This window comes from Heliangelus exortis, chromosome 1, assembly GCF_036169615.1.
Source record: "Heliangelus exortis chromosome 1, bHelExo1.hap1, whole genome shotgun sequence".
NCBI lineage: Eukaryota > Metazoa > Chordata > Aves > Apodiformes > Trochilidae > Heliangelus > Heliangelus exortis.
In genome coordinates, this window is record NC_092422.1 from 159,217,490 (window position 1) to 159,235,192 (window position 17,703).

At 43.5% G+C, this 17,703-nt stretch overlaps 1 protein-coding gene across 3 annotated transcripts in view; it reads left to right on the forward strand.

Annotated features, from left to right (window-relative positions):
* Nucleotides 1–17,703, forward strand: part of ETV6 (ETS variant transcription factor 6) — a 135,640-nt gene that overhangs the window by 82,495 nt on the left and 35,442 nt on the right. The gene's annotated exons all lie outside the window — the stretch shown is intronic.

A 17,703-nucleotide genomic window follows, 5' to 3' on the forward strand; every position in this document is an offset into this window, starting at 1 on the left:
GGCAAAATTTCAGTACAACCTTCCTTCAACCAGCAGTAGCTGCTGTGGTTTGATTAATGGACTTGACTCATAAATGCATGCAGGATGGCCAGCTGGCCCAGCCAGCCAGTCTCTGGGTTGGTGAGATTGGCCATCTGCCTGTCATTTCTTGGCTTGACAGGGGAACCCAAAGTGCTGCTTCTCAGCTATGGGGCAGACAGGAATGAGGCACTGCTTTGGTCTCCTGGTAGGACAGAGGAACAGCTTCAGGTTTTCACACAGCCGCCAGACCCAGTGTTGTGTAATCTGCCATGGATCAGATGACAAACTCTTTTTTGTGTGGTCAATGGTTGCACCACTTGTTTTTCATGTTTCCTGACACTTCCCATGATAAGAACTTAGGTTTGATGGTTTTACAACTTTTCTACCTCTTAACTGCTGTGGCTGATAATTTCTTTGCCAAGACAGAGAACGAGATGTCAGTGCTGAACTCTTAAAATCTCTAGTGCCCTAAGGTCTGGGACAGATGTGACACAGGAGAGGCAGCCTCTCCAGTGCTCTGTATCCCCTTGTGCTGGGCCATGCAGATGGGAGAGGAGTCTGCTGATTCACAGGAAAAACATCAGAAGAGCTGAGACTTGGAAGGCAGGAGGAAGAGTCTGGAGAAAGGAGTCTGGTCACTGAGGCTGGCATTACCCATTGACACAATTAATAGTTAAGGTAGGAGGATGGATTTCTTAATCTTGGCCTTCCTCTGCTGTCATCTACATCTGCTAGACATCCTGCTGGCAAAATGAGTCCAGGTTATGGTGAGGTGCCTCATGCCCTCCTGCCAGGGTTGCTTCCTGTAACAAATGACAATTCCTGCTGCTATCAGTTGCCCCTTTAGCAAAAAAGGACAAAGGTCTGTAGGTTGGATGTAAAAGCGCTAGCCCTGCTGCTGACCCATGCAGGTTTCATTATGATGCCCTGGTGGAATTTCTGAGGTTTGTTTGCTTATTTGTTTTTTACCAGTACTGATACTTTAAAAACAAGGGAAAAAATTGCCCTCAGTATAAATATTCTGCATTACAGCTGCTAAGGTTGCAAAGGTGAGGAAATGTCAGAATTAACGTTGCCTGTGCGTACATTGATCCTTCAATTACATGAGCTTTGCATATGCATCAACACACGCAGTGTTTAGCAAAGTGTGGACTCCAGGGATTGCATGAATAACTTTACTAAACACTGATAAAGAGGAAAGAGGATAAACCTTAGTCAGTAGAGAGGATAATTGCAGGAGAAAGCTATTAAGTCTGCAGGGACTCTTTCTGCTCGCTGGTATCTCAGCACGCTTCGTATTTCTTGCAGCTCACAGGTCGTGTATAGCCACATCAGCCTGAACAGCTGGGTTGGAATGGGTGTCTTGAAGCATGTGAGAGGTTCTTCCAGGCTGCATTCAGAACACGTGGATTTGCTAAGTCAGAAGAGGTTTGTGCCAAATCACATAGGAGGCCTGTGGCTGAACTTAGGTTTTCCTGGTCCCTTGACCAGTCTCTTCCTTGCTGGAAGCTTCTTCTTTATTCAGCAGCGCACAGACTTCGATTCATGTTCAGTATCCCTGTGGCAAGTAACTCAGCTGTTTACATGGGAAAATAATAGTAGGAAAGTATTTATTATATTTTTAGCAGTCTGTAATGTAATTTAGCAGATGGAAAAAACAAGGAATAGAGCCAGCTTTCTGCAGACCACCAGTATGTGCTTCACAGACTAGAGCTGGAGGATTGGTAAGCTAAACTGAGACAGTGCAAAGGTTGCTGAAGAGATGCACATACTATCAATCTGGAAATGCATTCACAAGAGGACCTGCAGTTAAAATAATTCAAATCAAGAGTAAGCTCTTCTATTGACTGTAGAAACCTTTGAGTTAGACCTCATTAGGTCCTAAGATGTTTGGTGTGGTGATCTGTATGTGTTTGTAAAGTGTCAGTGCTCTGGAGGTAATACCTAAATCTCATTATGTACTTGGACAGACTGAGTAAGTGTGATATGGAAAGTCCAGGATGAAGCACTATATTGTTCATTCAAAAAATTTAATTCAGTTTTCATAATTTATATTGCTTAATACACTAGGAAATCTTCTGTAATATGGTTGTGTAAACATAATACAGTATTGGGGAAATGAGTTCACTACAGATCAGCTATTAAATATTTTCAGTGAAGTGAAGCAGCTCAAGGCTGCAAAAAAGGATCGTACAGCTAGATTAGTAAACTGAGAATTTGTACTGTTAATTCATGAATATAAATAGTGAAGTTCAAAGGGGAGTCATTAACAAAGCTTATCAGTCAGCAAACTTTCTTGACATTAATTTTTAATGCTACGAAAGCAGCTATCTTTGAAATAGAATTCTTCTTACAAGAGGTCAACAATATAAAAATCTTACTGTTCTTTCAAAACATTCTGAGTTGGAAAAAAAAGAGCAATGTTTATCAAACCAATTCTTGAAACCAATTCTCTTGAAATTTAAGTGACACACACTAAGTTTAAAACTGTATTCATCTTCTTTCTTCATGAGGATTGCTTTGCAATTTTGCATTTATCTCAGTTGTAACTATACAAGTATGAATATCGCTTATAGTTTTGCTTAAAATTGCTTTTAGTTTGAACAAATTTCAATTGTTTCATTTTTACAAATGCAACTAGGAGGCTTTCATTTAAAAGCAGAAAAAAAAACCCTGCAACCATTTTGACTGAATGTGAAAGAAACCTGTACAGAAAAAGCAGAATTCTGATTTCACTGACAGCACAATTTTATTGTGCAAACAAGAACAGGGTTACCAAAATGTACACTGGCTCTTAAAAAGAAATAAAAATAAATCAATAAGTGTATAACAGAATGAATATGGGGATTAACTACAGATAAGGTTTTCCTAGGCCTTATCTGACACATGGAGAAGTGTCTGAGAACCAATGAAGTGGAAAGAGAAGGAAAAAGAAGAGAAAAAATATATGCAAAGCCACTTGGGTAGAGTTATGCAAATGACCTTATCAGGGCATGCAAAAGGCTTTTCTGTTGTGCCTGCCAATTAGGAAATAGCAGCTATGGACATACCCAACTCCCTCTTCCTGAGGAGATGCAGCTTTAGCCTGTGATATTGGCAACCACACTGTGAAAAGGAGATTAAAAACTGCCTCCTCTTTTATGTCTTTTTAAGAGGCTGGCAGAGATGTTACATGAATCCTGGACAGGGCAAGCACCCTGATGGTATCCCAGTACCATTTTTTTTATTTTTTTTTTTCAATTCCATATGGATTCTAGCAAACCAACACTGCAAAGAAACCACTAGGCTTTGACAGGAGTACAAAATAAGCCCAAATTTTTTTGAAGGCAGTGCTGTCCCTCCATCCTGACTCCCATTCTGAAGAGAGATGGGAATAAGAAGCACTTCCAGCTGTTCAGCCCAACTCAGCCTGCCTGGTCCAGGTGTGCTGTTCTCTCCCTTACCTCCTGTGATTAAATCCACACTCACAGACTGGTCAAGCTGAATGCAAACACAGGAAAGCAGCATCTAATCTTATACAGTGTTTTCCAAACACCAAAGTGTGTCGAGATTTATGGAGTGTTTTGATAACACAAAAGGAAGAAGTTATGTTCAAAATGAGTAACATGAACCTTCTGATATTCTGGGAAAATTTTCTTTCCCTTTTCCTGCCTTTCATACCACACTTAGCACTGCAGCTAAATTGTCAAGATTACCACTCGTTTCCACAGAAGATGCAGACATGCTCTTCAGGATTGAAATCTGCTGTTTTCAAAACCATGAGCAGGCATTAACAGGTCACTCATTTAACCTTCAGCTGAGCAGAATAAGTTCATGGTCAATGTGATGTGTTCCTGGAGATCTTTTGTAGCTGTGGTTTGACTGTGTCCAGATTGTCTGGAGGCAGCCAGAGGGTACAGTCAGATGAATGGGTCAGATGCAGTGTTAGGCTGTGGATTGGGTGCACACCCTGAGGGTGTATCCGGTGTGTTAATTCTGCTTTGTTCAAGTTGCTGCCTCCCAGGCTTAAAAGATAACCACGAGAGTAGCATTACTTAAACAAGAGCCCAAAGACTGAAGAAAACTGTGTGAAATTTCTGCGTGTTAAAGCAGAACAGTGTGCAAAAATAAGAACCCAAACGTGTTGTCTTTTTTCTCCTTATCCTCATAATAAGAGAGAGCATGTCCTGAGTGGGAGGACGAGAATTTAGTGGAGGCTGACAGAGTCAGCAGCAACGTGTAAGCATTGAAGCTGCTGGGTGCAGGGCTGTGGGACCAACCAACCCCATGGGGAGCTGCAAGAAGAGGCATTGCTCAGTACCCAATAAAATCTCTGAGCCTTGAAGGTCCTTCTTGTTGCATGTAGATGCAGCTGAGCAAAAAAACAAAACCAAAAAACAGCTCAGGCCTTCAAAAACCATCAATGAATTGAACTACAGAGAGAACCAGAAAGTTTGATGTAGAGGAGCTATGCTCCCTCTGGCCCACTTAGGACCAACACATTATGTATGGATCTTTGGTAAAAGCAAAAACAGCAGACAAGGAACTGTCTAGAGAAATGCTGGTATTTGGCGTTCAGCTCTGGGCTAAGTGCTCTGCTGGGAAAACCCCTTCTCTGGACATGAAACTGAAAAGACAGCAATATGGCCAGTAAAAACAAAAACAAAAAAACTCCCTGTGTATGGCCTTAAGACTCCTTGGTCTTACTAATTAATATCTCAACCTGTTCTTCTACACCCCTCTTTGTTACTAGGTTTTCAAAACCTTTTTTTTTTCTTCAGAGTTAGTTCTTACATGGAGTTCTTAATACCCCTTACTGAGAGCAGTCTGTTTCTCAGTATCAGTTCTCCAGGTTAGCAATTGTCATAATTGCTGCAAGGATGCCATTCAGCAGCGAAGGGGAGGCAGGGATGTGACACTTGCTTTGCATGCCAGCACTTTTCTTACACACAGAGGCTCACTTACAGTTCTGGGAGAGAAGAGGAAAAGCAGATTAATAGTGCTGTGATTCTTCTTGTGCAATGCACACAGCTCACTCCTTGTTTTCTTTCTGATAACACTAAGGTATTTGTGTGCAAACAAAAGACTTCTCTTGCCGAATCAGCCTCCTCCTCCTACCTTATTCCTTCAGCAGAGTTGCAAGAGCATGACTGTGACAGGACTAAATGAAGAAAGGTGAGGTTGGGCTGACAAAAGAAATCTCCTCTTCACATGGCGTGTGCACCTCAGGGGTGGTAGGGGGAAGAGGAAATCTAGAAAAAAATTCAAAACAAGGCATCAACAAAACATCTTGTTAAAAATCAATCGTGGTGTTTTCTTTTGAGAATTAATCTTCAAGTGAAGTAGTGTTTCAGGATCTCAATTAGCAAACCTGGTCAGAGCAAGGAAGAGGCAGTATTGAACAGGACCAGCCTAACAGTTTCCCATCCCAGCTGTTTCAGAGGAAGGTATGAGAAAGGAATGCTGTAATTTATTAAGGAATAAATGAGCACACAACTAAACAATTGTCTGAACATCCATTGTTTCGTTATCCAAACATCTGAATAGTGGGGATGCAAATCTTACCTGAAATGTCCTCAGAAATTCAGCATGATGTCAAAGACAGAGGACTGTGTTTTCATGAACATACAGTATTTGAGTCCATATGCTCTATGTTTATTATCTGCCAGAGTGGTGTGAGACATCTAGAGTCTGCAGATTTTTCCAGGGCTTCACGGGAAAATTTTTGGCACCTTGCGTTCCCTAATGTCATTTTGTGTGAAATTGCTGGAGAAGACTTCCCCCCCTTAAACTGACAATGTGCCCATGTCTGCATTTCTGTACCATGCTGTCAGTGCTAAGCCAGTTGACCCCAGTCATGTGAAAAAATCAAAATCATACTAATAAGCAAAACATTTCAGAAAAGTAGTTTTCCACTTGTAGCTTGTTAAAAAGAGAGAGAAGACCTGGAACATCAACCTGCTTTGCAGTGGCATCATGTATCTATTAGCTTAGTAATTTCTGTAATGTAGGAATTATAAGAACAACCATGAAGGGAAAAATTAAGAGCAATCTGAAAAGTTAGGTAAGAAGATATTGTTTTTTCAGAACATAGTTTACCGTGCATGCTTACTTTCTATCTTCTTACTTCCCAAGTCTGTCTTTTCTCCCCATTCCCTGCCTTCTTTCTCATATCCATGCACCCTTAGTTTCACAGCCTGAGAGGCTCATAAGGTGTGCAGTCTTGTTGCAATCTAGATCTGACTTCCATGCTCTGGTTATTGAGAAGCTTCCCTTCCTCTGGTTTGATACTGAACCACGTTTCCAAAAGTTGCCGTTGCTGGTACAGCTGGCAAGAACAGCTTTCGTGGGCACTTGGTTTGGGACGCAGTTGGCTTAACTGTAAGAGAGGATATCCAGGCAAATCTTTCTTAGCAGGACAGAAGATAATACATCAGGTTCAGACAAGTCCAGTCACCTGACCAGGAGTTCCAAATGATGGATTTTTAAAACAATATTCCATCTTGTGCCAGTTCGTTGTGATTCAGTCATCCCAGGAGAGAAGAAACTTGAGATGATTTGGAAGTTATGATATGAAAGAATGAAGCTAAACTGGTTTGGGTATTGTAAACCAAGCAAATCTTGAAGCATTGGAAGACCAGAAGAGATATTACTACTTTATAGAGACCTCTGTTGCTTTCCTGACTTGCAACGGGATTGTCTGAGTTACTGTGAATAGAAGTGGTGTGTGAACAGATACAAATCTAGATTTCTGCCACAGATAAAATACGTAATTTGACAAGTGTCCTTGACAGAGCTAGCTGAAATTTGCCAAAATGTGGGGGAGCACTGCTACGAAAATTTTAATTAGACAAGTTGGTGAAAAAGTGTTTCAACTACTTCACAACATCCTCTTATTAAAGAGTGTGTGGCTATTCCAGTAGTTTCAGTTGGTTCCCAGGGGATTGTATGCACATCACCGTGCTGTTCACTTTGCTGGTGCATTCAGTCCCTTCCCTCTCCTGCCTGTCTCTATTGTAATGTCCTCCAGGAAGGAACTCTTCTTTATTCAATGTTTTATACTACCTGGAACAACCATGAGCAAAGTACAGAAGCCATTAGATGTTACCAAGTATTTCTGACAGTTGATGTAATTTGTCTTTCACGATACTTCAACTTAGAAAAATAAGATTTCTACCCCTTGCCCTTCAAAAGAAGGAGCACAGTTAGTGGGATTGAGATGGGTAACTTTCTAACCCCCCTCTGCTGTTACAGCTCCACAGCTGATCCCATCTCAGCTCTGGGATTCACAGCAGCAGCACACAATGGCCCTCTCAAAAGAGAGGTCCCCTTTTTGCTGCTGCACATCAACAGCATTTTGTTGGCAATATCAAGCACAGGGATATCCTTCCTTCCTCTGGGAAAGGAGTGGTGGAAAGACGGACAGCACAAGGTGGCTTCAGTGTTGTTGAGGTCACCAAGTGTCTGTCCTAGCACCATGGGTTTGCAGAGCATTAAGAATTGTGAATCTGTGATGGTATCAGTTACCCATCACTACTACATACAGTCTCTCTCACAACACCTTTCCATTTACAAGAAAACCAAAAAGCAGGATGAGACAGAACCTCCTTGTGAATTATCTCATCCATTTGTTTTCCTTATCATACAAAGCTTGATCCTCTCCTGGAAATGCGTAGGTAAATTATTTGTGTCTATTGACATCACAAGAATTTTTCCAGCCTTGAAAGCAAGCCTTTCTCAGTGACATCATCAAGATTAAACTCAAGTTATAGTGTGAGCCCATGCATTTTTCACTGACATGACACGTTCTGTAACAATACTAGCTAAAGCATTTACTCCCTTCTCTATCACCACATCCAGCTGCTATTCTTTCTGCAATCTGCCACCTCCCTGCCAGTTGTGTTGACCTAACTGTTAGCGCAGTGGTGCTTTTAATCAGCTCAGAAGGCTTATCTGACAGAAACTAATGTACATATGTGCTAAATATAGATTATCTCTCTCATCAATATCACAGCACAGCTCCTCCACCACCACTTGCACTTGTACATCAAAGGGGTGGCCAGAAAACAATACTAAGTCAGCACTGCCACTGAGCAGTACATATTGTCAGAGCTGTGGCCTGAAAGGAGCTGATCTGAAGGGACAGTGTTGTAAATTCAGACATCCCAGAAGTGAGATAGAAAATTTCATCTTTGTTCTCCCTCCTTCATACCAGAGTAATAGAAAGGAGTTCCCATAAACTTAGTTGAGGGGTAGGCAATATTTCCCTCAAGCACAGGCCTCCTCCAGTGTACCTGTGAAGCTGGAGAGGTAAAACTGAAGTGCACATTTGTGAGCTGTGGGGCTATGACAGAGAGGCAGCCATGGTGGACACCAGTGTGTATCTGTGCTGCAGTCAGAGGTGAGTCAGTGTCCCAGCTGCCCCAGAATTTGCTGAAGCCATAAAACCCACAGACTTCAGCATCAGGTGGCTACCATGGTGTCAGGCTGTGCTGAACATGCGAGCCCTTGTGGTTTGGCACCTCAGGGAGCTGCCAGGGAAGACTGCAAGTGATGCAGCAGTGCCTCTGACTACTGCCTGCACATCTCTCTGAGACACACAGCACAGCATCTGAGCTCAGATCTGACAAACTCTCCAGCAGCATCTTGCCAGTTGTCCCAACTGATGCAGCTGATTTCTGGTTGCTTGGGCAGTATTTTCAAGTGGGCCCAAAAAGAGGTAATGTCTCAACTTCATAAGACTTGTACAGAAATTGTAAGTGGAGCAAGTGGGAGTTTGCTTGTTTGTTTGTTTGCTTGTTTGTTTGTTTTGAGGGCCTAATAGGAGAAGTTAGTGAGTTAGTGGGTGTGCTGAGTAGGTTCAGGGCAAGCAGGAGTTAAACTTTGGAGAGGAAGCAATTCTCAAGCTGCAGCAAAGATAATCATGATAATTTATCATCTGATAATCAAAGAGCACACACTTAATTTGTTCTCATTATCAATGTATTTCAAGCACAAGTGCCTTAGTACCAGAAGCCTTTTTGCACACAAGTTACACTGGAAGGACAGAGAAAAAGGCCCCATGCAAATGCAATGCAGCTACTTCTCCTCTATAAGTGATGTATTGTAGTGCAGTTCAGAGTCCATCTCAGTGGCCTCCTCATCCTCCTGGATGAGAAAGAGGACCCTTGGCATCTAGAGCTATTGTTTTAAACACTTAACCTTTCATTGGGACAGCAGTGTCTTCTTAGACAAATGACTGACAGTTTGTAAGAACTGCAGGGATTTGGTTCATTAAGGAACTATCAAGTAATGATGCTAAATCTAGAGTTTTTAACCATGTGAGAAGTCAGTTGGCAGCACTGTGGGATCAGGAAATGTCTGCATCATGGTGAGAGCTGGCTTCTACCTCCAAAGCTCACGAGGTCATTCCACCTGAGTACAGCATGCAGTCTCCAGAGGTGTAATTTGCACCATTTCCCCCAGTTATTTAATCTTTCTGTCACCTGAAGGCAGGTCTTCACATGAAGCACAGGAGAACTGGTATACTGGTGGGTTGAAGCAGGCTTTTATATCCCTCCTGAACTGGGAGCCTGAAGGGGAATGCTTGCATAAGCAAGAGACAGGTCCAAAAGTGAAATCAGTTACAGTAGAAGTATTGCATGCTTTTATCACATGCTGGTGGTAGAATTTTCTCCACCTTGATATGGTTAATGGGCCCAGGCAAAGTAAGCCATGGGTCTGGCTGTGCTGCCAAAACCTGCTTTTACAGTAGCAGCACAAGTGCAGCTGCAGCACACAAGGCTTGGAGGGAGCCCCAGTGCTGAGGAAGCCAAGAGATGACATCTTGCTGTCACGGCGTGGACTGTTCTCTAGGAGAGCTGGCCTCACGTTCCCTGGAAACAGCCTGGAAAACATGCTCTTTGTGTGCACTCTACCCCCTCCCCAGCTCTCACAATCACAGTTGAGTTCAGAAACAAAGTCCCAGCCAAAATTCCTCAAAGGAAAGAGACCCAACTTCTTCAGAATGTGAGCCTCTGAGAACAAAATCTTCCGAGAAGAAAGCAGCTTCTTAATACAGAAGGTTTGCAATGTCTTGCCATGGTGGTGGTGGTGTTTTGTTGGCGTGTGAAACTGACTTTTCAAAAGGTTCCACTTTATTCAGCTGTACAAAAAGGACTTCCTAACCTCTCTTCCGAAACAATAGAATCACCTCTAAGTTTGCAGACACTTGAAGATCAGGGTTGACCTAGCTGATGGTAGGTTAAACTGATAAATTGCTGAAAGGAACAATTTTAGCAACTGCATTCCTTCGGCTAGCATCTATTTCTGAAGTTTTTCACATCTTCCTAGGGTGTTGATCAGGTACCTCAAATTGAAATTTTCAGATCCATCATGAGCATTACTGACACGTACTCTAAGCATGGTAATCTCAGAATCCCTCTCCACCGTTCAGCAATTAAGCATTGGGCAAAAGACTTAAATAAAACCATACATAGATCAAGACTATGAAGATCCATCTATTTCTAATTACTTACAAATCTTCAACACCTCATCCAGGGATCAAGGACATATTGTGTTAAAAGAAACAGCTTGTATTACCAGTTCATTCTACAGTTTTGGGGTTTGTTACCTTAAAATTAGCAGTGTCAGGGTGCACGAAGTAAGTGACACAACAAGTAGGAAGGAAAAGTAAGTGTTTGACACAACAAGTAGGAAGGAAAAGTAAGTGTTAAGTACATAAAGGTGCTCTGGATTTGTCCAGTTGTAAAGTGGAGGAGAATATAGTTCCTGGATTCCATCCCTCCTATATCAGATTCAGTGTATGGGCAGGTGTCCAATGACTTTGTGCCTCACATCTATGGAACAGATACAGCATTCTAATCTATCTGCAGTTGAAAGGCTCTGTGTAGTGTAAATGGGAAAGTATTACTAACAGTGGTATCAGTAGTGGCCATATCCAGTGCAGGAAAACTGTAAAGAATGTTTGTTAGACCTGAATTTTGACCTGGATTGAGATAGATTATTTTGAAACAATAAAGAGTTGCTGACAAGAAAATTAATTTTTTAATAATCTCCTTAACTCCTGCTTCCAAAGCTGCTTGCCTCTGGCAGTGTGGTCTTCTGAGCTAACATGTGCCATTTTCAGGGCACAGCTAGTTTTGTTTAGTATGTAGTTTTTGCACATACAAGGAAAAAAGCAACAGACGACATTTCTTTCAGCTTCTATTGGAAGGGAGCAGTAGGAAAGCCGTGTCTGCTCCATGGAAAATGTCCAAAAACTGGTTGAGAAGGAGTTGGGAGTGGATTAAGACTATAACTGGGAGCAGATCCAAACCAACATTTCCCCATCCCCCTGCCAGCTGCTTGTGTTGCACAAGCCTCTCTGGTAGGAATCCCATGGTCACCTACCCGCTCTGCCTGTGGGCACAACACCAGCAAAGAGAGGAATCACCTTGGACCCCAGCAGGTTCTTTCCTGAGCGCCCCAACCGCGGTACCAGCTGAAGGGCTGCAGTCAGCGGAACCACCTGGTGCTGCCCACAGCTCGCTGGCTCCCTGCTTTGCTCCAGCTTTCTCTGAATGTGCTGCCCAGGGTGCAGAAAGCCAGCCTGTACCCTGCCCTGGAAGGGGAGAGGTTTTGTCAGGCTTCTAGGAAGGTTTTACAAAAAGCAATGTGAAAGGAAGCTGGAGCCATTCTGCGTGGTTCTTGAAAGGTCTTGGACGTGGCAGGTGGAATGAGTGCCTAGAAAACAGGCTGTCTTTTCATCACCTCTCTGGCTGCTTGCTTCTTTAGCTGGGAGTTTTTTCCTTCCAGAGCTTCAAACCCTGGCCACTTCAGTACACATGCCAGCACCATTTATCTAGACAGTTTGCCCCATCCTGGGTGAGCTTTCTTGTCAGACCACAAGCTGTCTGTCAGCAGCAGATGGACTACTCCAGCACTATAACATTTTCTGTGATTGATCCCAAAGTGGGGCAGCTCACAGAGGACAGAGGAAAGCTTTTTCTGCAAGCAATTCCAGATGATGCAGATGGAAACAGAAAGGAGAGAGGTGGCTGCTGAGGGTTCAATGGGGATCTCAGTTACAAGAAATGTAGCACAACTGGCTGTGTTAAATAAATGGGGTTGCACTTGAGGCTTTATTCTGACATCAGGTGCAACACTGAGGACTTCAGGAATTGATCTGCAGTGTTCAGGGACTTCTCTGTCTGTTGTTGGGCAGGGATCTTAGATGTAGCTGAGTAATTTTGCCTAAGGGTTACAACATTTACTAGCCTGTATCTGCAAAGAAAAGGGTTCGGCTATCAAATGAGCAAGAATGTATTCTTCACATTGAATTCTGTAGTGTGGTCTTTCCTCCCTCTTTTTCTGCTTACACAGACCATTGTGGGGTTTTTGTACCGGTGACTTCATCTGCCATCATTAATCAGAGAGATATCTCAGCCCAGCAAGCTAATTGAGAGTCCTACTTGTGCATTTGATCAGCAAATGCAAACCATGTGTAATGTCAGCAGGTCAGGGGAGGTGATGGAACGTGGGATTTTCACCTCAGTTCCAGAAAGGGCCATAGTTGCTTCCAGGAAGCTGAGCTTGGCACTGGGTGTGGGGAATTGAAAAGATTTATTTCCCTGTATGAGAGCTCAGAGTTTGATCATGCTAATCAAGCATTTTCCAATCAATATGTTTCTTACAGGCTTTGCAAAGGCTGCATTAGAAAAGCAATTTTAATTATTGTATGAGCCTGGGGCCCTAAGGGATTTCAGGTGTTTCAGCTTTCCAGGGTCTCTGTACAGCCAATGAAAAGAGAAGGGCTGGGTTGCAGGGCACTACACTGGCAAAGTCAGCATGGCAGAAACCCAGCCCCATGCTTCACTCAGTTTGTTTCTGTACACAGAGGCCCCAAAGCAGACACCGTGCAGGAAGCATTACCTGCACTTGTGCACTGCCTCTCATACCCTGTTCAACAGGACAGCAGGAGGCAGGAGCCTTTGCCTTTTATATCAGATTACCACTGAAAAAGCTGCTTCACCCTCTGCTCCCAGCAGTGTGGGAAGCTTCCCAAAGCATTGCAGTTCAGATTGCAGGTGGTTTCATACCTTCTTAAAGGACATGCAAGCCTCACTGGGGCCTCTCTCTCTTCCCGACCACCACACAACTGTTCTGTTCTCTCTCCAATCATTTTTTTTTTCCTTAACAAGACCTGTAAAGGCACATTTTCATCTGCTGCCATCCATTTCCCTTGTGCCAGTTTGCAGTCCCTTCCCAAATAATTCTCTCGGAGGATTAGCCAGGATTAACCTTTTCCTACTTTGCTACCTCTGCTTCTCTCTGGGCCTTGAAACTGCAGACCTTGCTTTCTGCTGTAGGATGAGGCAGTCCCAGTGGGCCAGCAGCAACAAATGGCCACTGCTTCCCCACTACCTGGGTCAAGCAGCACCTGCTGGAAAGAGCAAATGATTGGGCACTTCACTGCACTCCAGACAACAGCAAGGGCATGGACCACCAGTGATACAGGATTTATCCTGCAGTGTGATTGCACCTTCCACACAAAGGCCAGCCCAAGAGCAGTCCCAGAAGGCACTTACTTAGGCTATCCATGTGCATGGGGATAGCTAAGCATGCCACAGATCTCTGTTGCCTGCTCCCCTTCTCTGAGGGGAAATTAGAAAGGTTTCCTGAGAAAGCAGGGTTCTTTATCTTCTTGCCTTTACCTTCCTTAGTAGAGGTAGTCCTGAAGATGTGCTGAGCACCCTGTGGGTGGGAGCCTGCCAGAACTGATACCAAAGGGGAAAGCACCTGTGGTAGGAGGTCAGCACAGCAGCCGAGATCTCATGAAATTCCTGTTTCAGGAAGAACTCAGCACCCAGTTTGGGCTTGAATTTGCAAGCCCCTTCCTTCAGTGTGATGGCACACTGCTGTTGAGCTCAGCACTGCAGCCCTGCTCGGGGAGCAGCACGTCATGGTTTGTGCTTTCAGATTCGAGTGCTGTGTCAGAACAGGGCCCCTGGTCTGCATCAGCAATCAATACCTCTGAACAGGGAACCAGAGAGCAGCAGAGACAGCACCCTGGGAGTATTGTACCATACATCCAAAGCAGCTGGGCACTATTTTGCACTTTCAAAGCATTTCAGATGTTAAGTGGCCAAGCCCGGTCACACTTCTTTGCATTTTTTGTAGTCTAGTTTTCAAAAAACTAAATTACACAGAAGGAGGGGACTTTTAAAAAGTTACTCTAGCAAAGCCTGGGAGAAGGATTTTAATCTAATCCTGTGTTTTTCCTCTAGACCGTGTTGCCTTTACACAGAAATTCAGAGAAAAACACCACCTTGTGCACCTCTCCTTCCTGACACGCACCATCATATGCAGAACAACATATTATGGCTTTATGGGCATCATGGAAGAATTTTGTTAATTAATGACAAAAAAGAACTTCAGTTCCTAAAAAGCTAGTTCGTAGCAGACATTCAAGTCTTCTGAACTTCTCCAACATCGTTGTCCCACTCAAGGCTCAAACATTGTCTTGTAGTCAGAGCTGGTGATGATGCCAGTGATGATGCATCTGTCCTTGGGTGTTTGGAAGCCAGCTGCTGATTTGTGTCCTCTGGCCCCTTTGCTGTTTCCCCAACTGTGCTGAGTAGTTTTCAGCGTGGGAGTGAGAATAATTCTGTCTGCCCTGCAGAAAGCAGGGATAAATGAGCAGTCTGTCTTTACCCGCTTCTCGCCTCCTCATCCTGCTTGCCAGGCAGCCAGGCAGAAGGATGGAGGGCCCAGCTGAAGTGGAACAAAAAGTTAAGATGAAGCTTACTGTGAATGCTGTTCCTGTCCTGTGTGCTGTGGTGTGGCTGTGTCCTCATATCGAAACTAAAACGGAACAGCAGCTCTCAGCATTACTGTGCTTTGCATTGGATTGGTGTCTTCAGGTTGTTCCAAAGTGAGTCAAGGTGAAAACAGCCCACGGTAGATTATACTTCATGTTCTGGCTGTATCTGTTACACGCACTGTACATACCAACTCATACTGCAAAACGCATACCCTGTCTTCCAATGCAAAGGAGGTGCCAAGCATCAGTGCTTTGCAAGCAAGATTCAAGGTTAGCTACATCTCTTTAAAACACGAAGTTGTAACCCCACCAGAAGTTTGTGGTCAGATGCAAATATTGCTGGCTGTGTAGGTTTATGTGCAGAAGGTTATAGTAGGTGAGCAGAGCGCTGTTTTCCAACCTCAAAGCCTGCCTGTGCTTAAGTTTCCTGAGGGGTACACTGTCAAAAAAGGAGTGAACTCTTTAGAGACCATCATCTTAAAACCAGTATATTCTGCTGCATGCATGTGCATCTGTAAGTGCTTGAACATACCTAAACAAGTTGACTGTCTACTTCAAGGTGTACATTACCCCATCAGCCCCTCTTCGTTGTACTTGGTTTTACTGCACAAGAATAGAAAAGAACAGAGAGTGGATTTCTTCTGCAGTCCAGATTGTCATCAGGTTGTGCCCTGGAGCATAAGAATTGATCACTCTCACCGTTTATAAGGTAGCTACTGTAACAGGTGTTAGAAACAGGACTCGGAATGAGGAATAAGCAATAGAAGTAGGTGGTCTATTAAGACACCACTGTGCCAGCCTGCAGCATTAGAATGGTGAGCATGAATTTTGCTCCCTGTTCAAAGCACATGAAGCTGTCAGATTATAAACGTCTTTATAAATTACTGTATTTTACTCTGCTAGAGGTGCTGGTTGGAAGCTGACAGAAGACAGGACAGAGAATAAGCTGGGATCTCACAGAGCTGGATTCTGGTGATTTACATGGCTTCATCTAGCTTCTTTCAGCTGTTGGGTTCAAGAAGTTTTTATTTTTACACTATGCAGATAAGGAGACCGAGGTTTGGAAAACTTGCCAGATTTCAGCCAGCACAGAAATGACAGGGGTGGGAGCAATCCAAGTCAAAATTCACCCTCTGAAGTCTGTGGCAATAATGGTTGCCAAGAGGGCAGACCCCCCCCGTGTCTGATCCACACCTACTGAAAACAGCAAAACTTTCCAACTGATTTCAACAGTCAGTTAAGCAGGCAAAACTCTGTCCTCATTTTGTAACACAGCACTCATTTTCCTCACTTTATTCTGCTTGGTAAATATCTTTGTTAGTTGAAGACAATGCTGTTAGCTTTCACGGAGAGTAAAGCTGGAGAGATAAAAAGAGCCCATTTTCCTCCACCGTGGACACGACAATAAAAGAGAAGATGGAGAGGGGAAAATAAGAAGCAGCATCCCAAACCAAAAAAATGTATAAGCGAGATTAGTTTTTCTTTCATGGAGAGTACAGGAAAGCATTTTCAGGACCTGCTGATAGCTGTATATGCTGTGCTGTAAAATCCTTTAAGCTGCAAAGGCAACCCTCTCATGCCCTTGTTTTCACAAAACCAACTGCTTCTTTTTAAGAAAGGACAACAAAAGTGGGATACAAGTTTAGTAAATGCTGTACTGCACATGAAAGAATTATTTTTTAAGCAGAGGTTTCTGAAGCACTTTCATCCCCAGAAAAGCCTCCTGTGACTGAACTGGTTCAGCACATGGGCATGCAGTGGAGGCAGGCAACTAAAGGGTTTTGGGTTGTTTTTTGGAGAAACTAGCTTCCCAGGAAAGGGGCAGGGCAGGGAGGGAGGGAAATGAGAGAAGAGGCAATCCATCTAGGGAAAAGCAGTTAACTTATTTTAATGGCACTTTATATCTTCCAAACACAATGTAAGCATTTAATTAGGGTATCAAACCATGGGTGGAGGGAGGTGGTGTGTCCACCCACTCACTTTAGCCGTAGCCAAACTGAATGAGAATGGCTGCTTGCTGATCCTCAGTAACTGGATAACTAAGTGGTCCTAGGCCATACTACTTTGGGACTTTCCTCATGAGCTTTGGAGATGCTGCTGAGACCCAGCAGAGACCTGGTTTGCAGTGGGAAATGTTGGGTCTGTTTCAGAGTTGCCAGCACAGTGCACGTGGCTTGTCTCAGTTTGTGTAGCTTATTTGGCTGGTTTGAGTCTAGCACCAATCAATTCAAACCTCTCTTTATTTTTTATTTTTGTATTAGTTGAACAAAATTCACCTAATTTTGCAAAAACACACTGTATCCAGAACATGGGAAAGGGTTACATATGCTTGTGCATGGAGCAATTTATTTATTATGTGGTTATCTATAGGGTAGCAGGCATATCATGTGAAGTTATCATGTAGGTCTGTTTGTGTCTGCTTGATTTGCCCAGTGATTTTGTTTTGTGCCTCATCTTGTGATGTGCACCTCAGAAGTCCAGTTAGATTTCCACATGACAGTGCTCCTTTTGGCACCTTTTTACCTCCATGGAAGGCAAAGCAAACCCCGCATGAGCATTTCAGGCACTCCTCAGATGGTCTTTTAAACCTTTTCATATGCTTTGGTCTAGCTGCATCACGTCTGACTTATTTCTTTTTTAGCTGCAGTCAGTGTGCACGCTGCCCAGCTGCAGCCCAGGGTCTGGAGTGTGTTTTCTGCAGGAATAACCCTGTGTTCAGCAAAAGATGAACCTCACTGGCATTTTAGATGATGGTTTGCATGTGTCTGAGCAGATCTGCACCTCACCCCAGTCCCTTCAAAAAGAAAAGTCCTACAGAAAACTCTGACCCCAATAATCAGACCCCAATTCAATAGGGAGAAGAGAATTTGAAGTCCTTCGTAAATAAATAAATAAATGCT